The sequence below is a fragment of the Lathyrus oleraceus genome, chromosome 6 (genome assembly GCF_024323335.1).
Source record: "Lathyrus oleraceus cultivar Zhongwan6 chromosome 6, CAAS_Psat_ZW6_1.0, whole genome shotgun sequence".
Lineage (NCBI taxonomy): Eukaryota > Viridiplantae > Streptophyta > Magnoliopsida > Fabales > Fabaceae > Lathyrus > Lathyrus oleraceus.
Window position 1 is genome coordinate 17555669 of NC_066584.1, and position 11300 is coordinate 17566968.

At 39.3% G+C, this 11300-nt stretch overlaps 1 pseudogene; it reads left to right on the forward strand.

The window, feature by feature from the left end:
• Positions 1-8762: 8762 nt before the first annotated feature.
• LOC127099003 (uncharacterized) lies at positions 8763-8862 on the forward strand (annotated as a pseudogene).
• Positions 8863-11300: the final 2438 nt, after the last annotated feature.

Here is an 11300-nt window from a genome sequence, read left to right on the forward strand (position 1 = left end):
TGTATAAACTACTTGGGGTTGCCATAGAACTAAAAGTTCAAGGAATCGGTATAATAGGTACTTTATCCTGATCTAACATATTGAGGTTCTCAGAGTGTTGTTACGGTAATGATTTTGTTTTGATCTCACTCAAGTTTTATAAAGTAAGCAACCTTTATACTTATTGGGTGTGTTAAAATTTTTTTGTTATGGCTCAAGAAAATTGAGGGGAATAGATAATAAGAATTTTTCACACTAGGGACTTGACTTAAAATAAATATATATTATAATAAATTTTTATTTTTTAATTTTTTTTATTTTTTTTTATTTTTTTTTTATTTTTTTTTTTCATAATAAGGAAGGGAAATAACAATGAAAGGGAAAATAACATACTTGAAAAATGGTAATAGGAAGAATATTGTTTCCCCCCCATACTTAAACTAAACATTGTCCTCAATGTTTTAAGGGAAAGAAATACAAAATGGAAATGCAAAGAAAATAACAACTAAGGCTGCCTTCCGCCTCTGGTTCTTGGACCTGGTGATCTTTGACGTATGTCTAAGTTGTCGAACCTGCTGAACAATTCAGTAAACCGCTGGTCGGTTATGGCATTCCGAGCGTCCTGTTGCTGTTGCATTTGACGCATCATCTGCATCATCTCTGCATTCTGTACCTGCATTCCATCGATAGCATCCATAATGTCGTCGTTGGTCGCAGGCCTTCTTCGTCGACGACGTTGGGAGGATGGGCCGGCTGCATTACTGGAAGGGTTGAGCGGGACTGATTGTTGTGTTGGCGGATGATCACCTTGTTCCATTTCTTCAAACTCATCTGTTTGCTGGTTTGTTTGTAAAGGCTCGGTGGTTTCAGGAGCGCTTAGATCATAGAGGTGGCGGTCGGGGTTTGTGACATCAGTTAGGGCGATATTTGGTAGAACAACGCTTGGGACAGCCTGGTTGTTCACCATAAGATAATATCCTCCGCCGACTCTGTTTTTAATCAGGCGGCTGGAGCGGCAATAGCTGATATCCATAGACAGGGGAGGTAGGGATTCTAAAGTTTGGAGTCTATCCCCTAGGTGTAGGCCAAGTGCTATGGAGGTTATTAATCCACCAATTATAAAGGGTTGCCGGCCTCTAGCACATAAGGTGCGGATATGATGAAAGAGAAAAGAGGCGGCGTTTACCTGAGTATCCGGTTCGAAGACGCATTGGAGGAAAAATAGCTCCTTTGAGTTGACCTTGCTGTTGTTTGGTCTTCCAAAAATTGTGTTTTGCAAGATGCGGATGAAGTACCGGATAGTGGGGTTATGTATATGGGAGAGAAGGAGTTCTTCCCAGTTGTAGGTATCTATACCGGTAATTTTCTTAAAAAGGCCAAAAACGCCAACTGTGTTCCAGTTTGAGTTTGGAGGGATTCTGGGATGTACCTGACCTTCTATGGGAAATTGTAACATGGTACTCAATTGGTTTTGGGTTAAGGAGTACTCAGTGTTGAACATGCGGAAGGTTGCGGTACCGGTTAAAAATTCGTCTTCACCGGCGGGAGTGGTGTAGTCGTATGAACTTAAGAATTCTAAGGTTAGGGACGGGTAGGTGGGTTGATTATGAGTGCAAAGGAAGGTTAAGTCGGCTAGGCGGAGCATCCATTCGATACCTTGGAGTAATCCTAATTGTTGTAAACAAGTTAAATCGGGGTACCTGGTGGAAGCGACGCCTCGCTGTTGGAAACGTTCGAATTGCTCTTGCTGGTAGTTGTCATCTCCGGATCGGAAGATGATATTTCCGAAATTTTGATTTCCCGCCATTGTGATGAATTTTTGAAGGGATGATTTGGAAAGAAATGTATTTGATATGAGAGAATTGTTTTGTGGTGAATGAAGGAAGTTTTGGTAGGTATTTATAGGAGAAGGATTGGAAGATAGAAAGAAAAAGTGGTTGAAGAGTAATTAAGTGTGGTAAATGAAAAATGAATGGGGAATGTAAAAAATCAAAGTGTAACGTTCGTCTCCAACGGATCCCTAACGTTCACATGTCTGAGGGGCGTTACGCTCGTCACAAGGCTGTGACGTTCGTAACAGGCGTTTTGCGTGCCGTTCATCATGGAGTGTGTGACGCTCGTCACACAGTCCTTTTTGGCAAGGCTTCAGTAGCGCTTCACAGAATTACTTTGGTAGCGTATTTTAATGTTTCATTTTGCTTATGCTCATTTTTAGTCTGCAGTTTTAATGTATTGTGCACGCTTACTTGCTTTGTATAATAATAATAATAGGTAACAACAGTAGAGCATAATAGCCATTGCATAATAAAATTAACTAAACAGCTTCAATAAGAATGATCATAATGTATTACAGGGAAGGAAAATAATGAAATGAAATGGAAATAAACATGAATTCAAACAACATTAATGAAAAATCTAGCCTAAAACTAAATAACTTAGAAAGAAATAACTAAATTCCATCTATCTTCGGATCTCTGGCCGGAGGAGTAAAAGAGTTAACATGATGCCGTAACATACGTAACTGACTTGCCGTGCTGCTCATGTATTCTAGGATTTCAAGTCTCAAGTTATGGAAATCTTCCCTGAGGGCGTCTTGTTCTGACATCAAGGCTTCAATGACGGTTTTAATATCTGTTCCTGGCATATGATGTCGGAGATCAGGCATGGCTGATTCTTCGGTCAGGACAGGCTGAGGAGGAGGATCAATATCATAGTAGCCGGAAGGTGTCTAAGGGTCAGATTCAGCAAGAGAGATATGGTCAACATAGTGCTCATAGTCATCACAAATCTCATAATCCTGGATGGATTCAGTGGATCCAGCAGGAGTTGGGGTTTCATTCAGGTTATAGAGCCAGTTCCTTTGGTTATGAACACTAGTTCTAGGATCGGGCATGGTGAATAGGCAGAGAACCTGGTTATCAATAATAAGCTCGAACTCATCAGACCCTATGTTTGCTATAAACATAGTGTTGAAGAGGAAGGGTATACTCATAGTAGTAATGCCACAAAAAGGGCTAAGGTCAAGCATAGGCTGACGTAATCCAATAGCATTACCTATCATAGTGATCAAACCGCCTATTCTAATGGGTGCTCGCTCATCCTGGATAAGGTGGTCCAAATTAGCTAACATAAAAGTAGCACCGTTTACTGGACGGTTCTGGGAAGCACAAAATATGATGAAGAGTTCATCACGTGAAACTGAAGTACTATTTGGCTTCTTCCCAAATAAAGTGTGGGTCAGGATCTTATGGAAATAGCGAAAAGCCGGGTTATGTATGTTTCCAGAGAGAAACTCATGTTCTTCGGGCTCATCATTTCCAGTCAGCTTACCCCAAAAGTGTTCAAGCTCTCTATATTCAAAAAGTTCTTCCTGGCTTACAGTGAATGTATCAAAGGAGGTAGGAAAACCCAAAAGGTTGGTGAAGTCTCTAATATTAAATTGGTACTCCATATTGAACATTCTGAACTGGATAAAACCTCTGCTAATTCCTTTTCCATGGCTGGGTAGATAGATTAATGAACTAAGGAATTCTAGTGTGAGTCTCCGGTAGGTGGTGAAATGTCTCAGGATAGGGGAGGTCTCCCATCCTATCTGATTCAGCAAAAACAGGACACTCTGTCTCAATCCAAGGGCAGTCATAGCCCAATCATCAGCATATAAACTAGGTAGCATCTCTCTAGCGGCTAGTTCTTCAAACTTTCGTTTCTGAGCCATTCCTCTGAACTTGATACCCATACGATCAGAATGTCCCATCTGGTTAGTGTTAGCTAGAGAAAAGAAACATGAGTTTAAGTCAGGATTTGGCCAAATGCCGAAAGAAGAAAAGAATTATTATTATTATATATATATATATATTTTTTTTGTTTTCTTTTTGAATAAATCAATAATGAATACTAAATAGAAATTAAAAGAATAATTTAAGAGAAAAATAGGGAAATGATAATAATAATAGAATAATAAAATAACAAATTAATTTGTGGGTTGTCTCCCACTAAGCGCTTTGTTTAAATGTCGCAAGCTCGACAAAGAAACTGTTAAATATAGTCTATGAGTCCTGGGGGCGTTTCGTCTAAGTGTAGAATTTGCGAATCCTCGTTGGTTTCCGCATAGTGATAATGTTTCAGACGTTGCCCGTTTACGGTGAACGGTTCTGTAGATTGTCCTTTTATTTCTACCGCTCCACTGGGAAAGATTTTAGTGATATGAAAAGGTCCTGACCATCTGGATCGTAGTTTTCCCGGGAATAACTTTAGTCTAGAGTTAAACAAAAGTACTGCGTCGCCTTGCTTGAAGACTTTCCTTGATATACGCTTGTCATGCCATTGTTTTGTTCTTTCTTTATAGATTTTGGCATTTTCATAGGCGTCTCTTCTGAGTTCCTCTAATTCGTTTATGTCAAGGATTCTCTTTTCACCGGCGGCTTTATAATTCAAATTTAAATTTCTAATAGCCCAATAGGCTTTATGTTCTAATTCTACCGGGAGGTGACAGGATTTTCCATAAATGAGCTTAAATGGGGTCGTCCCTATGGGAGTTTTATAAGCAGTTCGGTATGCCCATAAAGCTTCTGGTAATTTCAATGACCAATCTTTCCTTGAAGTGGCGACCGTTTTTTCTAGTATTTGCTTGATTTCTCTGTTAGATACTTCCACTTGTCCACTGGTTTGAGGGTGGTAAGGTGTTGCTATCCTATGTCTCACTCCATATTTAAGTAGTAGTTTTTCGAGTACCTTGGATATAAAGTGTGATCCACCATCACTGACTACTATTCTTGGGATGCCAAATCTCGGAAATATTATATTTTTAAAGAGTCTAGTTACTACTCGGGTGTCATTTGTTGGAGAAGCTATAGCTTCGATCCACTTTGATACGTAGTCAACTGCCACGAGTATGTATTTGTTACCGAAAGAGGATGGGAAAGGTCCCATGAAGTCTATCCCCCACACGTCAAAAATCTCTACTTCCAAAATACCTTTTTGTGGCATCTCGTCACGTCTAGATATGTTTCCCGTGCGTTGACATCTGTCACACTCCTTAATAGCCGCATGTACGTCCTTCCATATAGTCGGCCAATAAAAGCCGGCTTGTAGGATTTTTGAGCAGGTTTTGGATGTACTTGTGTGTCCGCCATAAGGCGCAGAGTGACAGTGTTGGATTATATTTTCTATCTCTTCTTCGGGTATACATCGACGGAAGATACCATCGGGGCCTCTTTTGAAAAGTAAGGGATCATCCCAGTAATAGTGTTTTATGTCGTGGAAGAATCGTTTCTTCTGCTGGTAAGATAAAGTAGGTGGAACTATTCCGGCAGCTAAATAATTGACTAGATCAGCGTACCATGGTGTGACAGATATAGCTAAGGTGGTTTCTACTTGCATGTCGGAGTTGTTCTCTTCCAAAGTAGCTATGAGTTTATCATACGAGAAATCATCATTAATGGATGTTCTTTCCGGTTCAAGGTTCTCAAGTCTAGAGAGATGGTCTGCTACTACGTTTTCAGTTCCTTTCTTGTCCTTGATTTCTAAGTCGAATTCTTGTAGTAACAAGATCCATCTTAGGAGTCTAGGTTTAGCATCTTTTTTTGTTAAAAGGTACCTGATAGCTGCGTGATCAGTGTAAACTATTATTTTGGCTCCTACAAGGTAAGAACGAAATTTATCTAGCGCAAATACCACTGCTAGGAGTTCTTTCTCGGTTGTGGCATAATTCATCTGTGCTTCATCCAGGGTTCTGCTAGCGTAATATATAACGTGAAGCTTTTTATCCTTTCTTTGTCCTAAAACAGCACCTACAGCATAATCACTGGCATCGCACATTATTTCGAATGGTTCATTCCAGTCTGGTGTCTGCATAATGGGTGCGGAGATCAATGCTTGTTTAAGAGTTTGAAATGCTTTTAAACAGTTATCGTCGAATGTGAATTCAGCATCTTTCATCAACAGTCCAGTTAAGGGTTTAGTTATCTTAGAGAAGTCTTTGATGAATCGTCGGTAAAAACCGGCGTGTCCTAAAAAGCTTCGTACTTCTCTCACGGTTCTTGGGGGTTGAAGATTTTCGATTACCTCTATTTTGGCTTTGTCTACTTCAATTCCTCTGTTCGAGATGATGTGTCCTAAAACAATGCCTTCTTGTACCATAAAGTGGCACTTTTCCCAATTAAGTACTAAGTTTACTTTTACACATCGTTCCAGAACTCTTTCCAGGTTTTCAAGGCATTCTTCGAAACTTTGTCCGTATACAGAAAAGTCATCCATAAATACTTCCATGATGTTTTCGAGAAAGTCGGCGAATATTGCCATCATGCATCTTTGAAAAGTAGCAGGGGCATTACACAGACCAAACGGCATTCGTCTATAAGCGAAGGTACCAAAAGGGCATGTGAATGTTGTCTTTTCTTGGTCATCAGGGTGAATTGGTATTTGAAAGAAGCCTGAATAACCGTCTAAATAACAGAAATGTGAATGTTTAGCTAATCGTTCTAACATCTGGTCAATGAATGGTAAAGGGAAATGATCTTTTCGGGTTGCTTTGTTTAGTTTCCTATAATCAATGCACATTCTCCATCCCGATTCGATTCGTTTAGTTATAGTTTCTCCTTTTTCGTTTTCAATAACGGTTATGCCTCCTTTCTTTGGTACAACGTGTACAGGACTAACCCATTTGCTATCAGATATAGGATATATAATACCTGCTTCTAATAACTTGGTTATTTCTTTCTTTACTACCTCACTTAGGATCGGATTTAGTCTTCTCTGGTGTTCCCTAGAGGTTTTACAGTCTTCTTCTAACATGATGCGGTGCATACAAATAGAAGGGCTTATTCCTTTGAGATCGGTGATGTGGTATCCTAGTGCGGTTGGATATTTTCTTAAGATATGTAGGAGTTTTTCTGTTTCGAGTCTTCCTAGATCTGCATTAACTATCACAGGTCGTTCAAGTTCTAAGTCTAGGAATTCATATCTCAGATTTTTGGGAAGTGTTTTCAAATCAGGGGTTGGTTTGTTAAGACACTGCGTAGGATCCGGTGTTATTGCTAGGCATTGTTTAGATTTGTCCTCTAAAAGATAGTCTGATGATTTGTCTTCTCCTGACTCTGCTTCTTTTATGCATTCATCGATGATATCCATGAAATAACATGTATCTTCTATTGCAGGTGCTTTCAAGAATTGGGAAAGAATGAATTCAATTTTCTCTTCACCTACTTCGAAGGTGAGTCGTCCTCGTTTTACGTCTATGATTGCACCGGCAGTTGCTAAGAATGGTCTTCCTAGTATAATAGGTGTCGTATCATCTTCTCTAATGTCCATAATTGTGAAGTCAGTGGGAATGTAAAACTGACCTATGCGTACGGGAACGTTTTCAAGGATTCCTACAGGATATTTGATGGAACGATCTGCTAATTGCACAGACATTTTGGTCGGTCTTAATTCTCCCATTTCCAGTTTCTTACATATGGATAAAGGCATAATGCTAATTCCGGCTCCTAAATCGCATAAGGCTTTGTCGATGACAAATTTTCCTATGTGACAGGGTATAGAGAAACTACCCGGATCCTTGAGTTTAGGGGGCATGTTTTGGATTATAGCGCTACATTCGGCAGGGAGTGTAACGGTTTCGCTATCCTCAAGTTTCCTCTTATTAGAAAGAATTTCTTTTAAGAATTTAGCATATGAGGGCATCTGCGTAATAGCTTCGGTAAACGGAATTGTAACGTTTAATTGTTTAAGGAGATCGAACAAATTTTCTAAATTGGCCTACATCTTTGGTTTTAACAAGCCTTTGAGGGTAAGGTATAGGTGGTTTGTAAGGTGGTGGAGGTACATAAGGTTCCTTCTTTTCTAGGGTTTCCTTATTACTCTCTTCCTTTTCCTTAGGTTCACTTTCCTCAGTAGATTTCTTAGGGTTTTGGTTTTCTATCCTTGGGTCAGACGGTCCTTCCACTTCCGTTCCACTTCTTAATATAATTGCATGAGCTTGGCTTCTCGGATTGGGTTGGGGCTGTCCAGGGAATGTACCAGTTGGTGCAGCAGTAGGTGCTTGTTGTTGAGCTACTTGAGATATTTGCGTTTCCAGCATTTTGTTATGGGTAGCCAAGGCATCTACTTTGCTTGCTAGTTGTTTAAGTTGTTCGCCAGTGTGTATGTTCTGGTTTAAGAAATCTTTATTGGTTTGTTGTTGGGAAGCTATAAAGTTTTCCATCATGATTTCCAAGTTGGATTTTCTAGGGGTATTATTGTTAGGATTCGGTTTCTGATATCCCGGAGGTATAGATGGGGCTTGACTTGGAGACTGTCCAGGTGCGTATAAAGCATTATTACTCTTATATGAGAAGTTTGGATGGTTCTTCCAATTTGGGTTATAGGTATTCGAATAGGGGCTTCCTTGAGCATAGTTTACTTGCTCTGTTTGGATTCCAGTCAAGAGTTGACATTCCGCAGGAGTGTGGCCTTGGATTCCACAGACCTCGCAATTCTGAGTTATAGCAACCACGGCTGCTGGAGGTGATACGTTTAAACTTTCAATTTTCTGGACCAAAGCATCCACTTTTGCATTGACGTGATCAAGGTTACTTATCTCGTACATACCAGTTTTCGGTTGAGGTTTTTCCACATTCGTTCGTTCGGTTCCCCACTGATAGTGGTTTTGGGCCATGCTCTCGATAAGCTGGTAAGCATCAGCATAAGGTTTGTTCATTAGTGCACCACCTGCAGCGGCGTCTATTGTTAACCTTGTGTTGTATAAGAGACCATTATAAAATGTGTGAATTACTAACCAGTCTTCCAAACCATGGTGTGGGCAAAGTCTCATCATGTCTTTGTATCTTTCCCATGCTTCGAAAAGAGACTCGTTGTCTTTCTGTTTAAATCCGTTTATCTGGGCTCTTAACATAGCTGTTTTGCTTGGCGGAAAATATCGGGCAAGAAAAACTTTCTTCAACTCGTTCCATGTGGTGACTGAGTTGGAAGGAAGAGATTGAAGCCATCTTCTAGCGCTATCTCTTAATGAGAAAGGAAAAAGACGAAGTCGAATTGCCTCTGAAGTGACACCATTAGCTTTAACAGTATCAGCGTATTGGACAAATACGGATAAATGAAGGTTTGGATCTTCGGTAAGATTTCCAGAGAATTGGTTCTGTTGCACAGCCTGCAACAACGAAGGTTTAAGTTCAAAGTTGTTTGCTTCGATTGCGGGCGGAGCAATACTTGAATGCGGTTCATCTTGCGATGGAGCGGCGTAATCTCTAAGAGCACGAGCTGGTTCTGCCATCTCGGTTAAAGAAGGAAAATCTTTGAGATCAGGAAGGTCTATAGGAGGGAGATTGTTTTCAGCACGATATTCCCGGATTCGTCGTAAGACTCGGAGATATAGTTCGATATCGTTGATTCGTAAATAGAGCGGTTCGCCTTGAGAGCGAGTGCGTGGCATACAAATCAACGAAAGAAAGAAAATAGAAGAAAAAGAAACCTTAGTCTCTACAGCGTAACGGAAGAGTTACGATATCGATTGAATAAAAGTCCCCGGCAACGGCGCCAAAAACTTGATCGCTCGACTGGGTGAGTCGAGAATGGGATACAAACTGCAAGTGCACAGTTCTATCGCGTAGTTTTAAAAGATATCGATCCCACAGGGACTTATGAATCGATATACCGTTATCTAAGGTTACTACGTAAATGTAAGGTGAAAATGTTTGATTGTTTGGGAAAAACTAAGAGCTAAACTAATATCTAGATTAAATATTAATAAGACGGATATTGGTATGTAGTTCGTCAAAACTAGGGAATCAAGTCTTTGTCGGTTTCTTAGTTTTAAAATGAATCGTTTCGGTTAACTTTATTGGTTAAAGGTTCTATCTCAAACTCTCGCTCGGTTGAATAAACCATGATTTTATATTAATGTTGCTGTCACTTATAATTAAGTCAAAAACCATATTTTGAAAACAATAAAGTTGCAGAAACTCTTTTTAAGAAAATACTGGCCGTTTTAAACACCCTTATCTCAAACTCTCGCTCTGTTGACTTAGGTTATATAATTAAATCCAAATGCTTAACTCTCGTCCTCACATTCAATCTTTAAAAATACTTTTTGGAAAAGGTCAGAATTTAATTAACTCTAAAACTTGCTCTCGCCCTGATCTAGAATTAATGCCTAACTTACACTGTCCAGTTAAAATCTCAAACTCTCGCTCTATTGATTTTAACTTCTTTATGTCTTTTACTTTTGTAAAAAAATCTTGTTATTAAACCTGTAAGTTGAAACCGTAAAAAGATTGATTTTGATTTTAAGTTTAGATAGACCGACTCAGTCTTGATCCCTTATTCTGCTTACTTTACATACCGATACCTAGGCAAATTAGCCAGACATGCTAAATAAATAGGAACTTATATCATGCATAAACAGACTCATTCCAGGCAGATAATATAGGTAAATAATAAAACAAAATATTAAATAACGATTAAAGAACCTGAATGCGTAATACAATGGTCTTGAACACTCCCCCACAAGCCGGTAGGATTTGTTCTTGGATTCTTCAATTAAACAGTAAATTAAATCAAGGAAATAAAACTGGAATATAACGTAAGGTTAAATCCAGTATAAAGTTGCACAATAGTTTCCGGTGTAGAAACTATTATGCGAAAAATATCTAAAAGTTAAAATTGGAAAGGTAAATTTGCAAGGGAAAAAGAATGTAAAGCTTGCAAAAGAAATAAATAAAATAAACAATGCTGGAAAAGAAAAGAAAAATAAGCAAAAGGCGTGAAAAGAAAATTTGGCAGAGCTTCGGTGTGTGTAGACGGCAGAGAGAGAGGACTTCTTTTAGGTTTTAAGGTAGCTATTTATAGTAGTGCTACTAACTGCCTTTTCTTTTCCACGAGTCTTCAGCATAGCTAAATACATGGCTTGGGAATAGGACACGAAGTCCTCAACGTTACTTCCATTCTTCTGAGAGCGTAACTTGCGCCAAAAAGCTAGTGGACTGGTGTGACGCTCGTCACACCATGTGTGACGTCCGTCACAAGGCTACTTCGCGTGACGCTCGTCACAACCCTTGTGACGCCCGTCACAGGGGCAACGTGCGCTTTCTTTGGGCTGGGCTTGGTCTTGGTTATTTGTTTCCTTTTTATTGCTTTTTACACCTCCTTTTCTTCCCTTTTTCACTTTTGCTTCCAAATGGATACCTGACATAAATAGCAAGGAAATACTGCATAATATCTGATAAAATGAGATAAACTAAAGTAAATGATAATATAATCTAATTGAATTAAGTCTTAAAATGTGATATAATTTCGTGTTATCATCATGACATTAGACTAGATTGTCA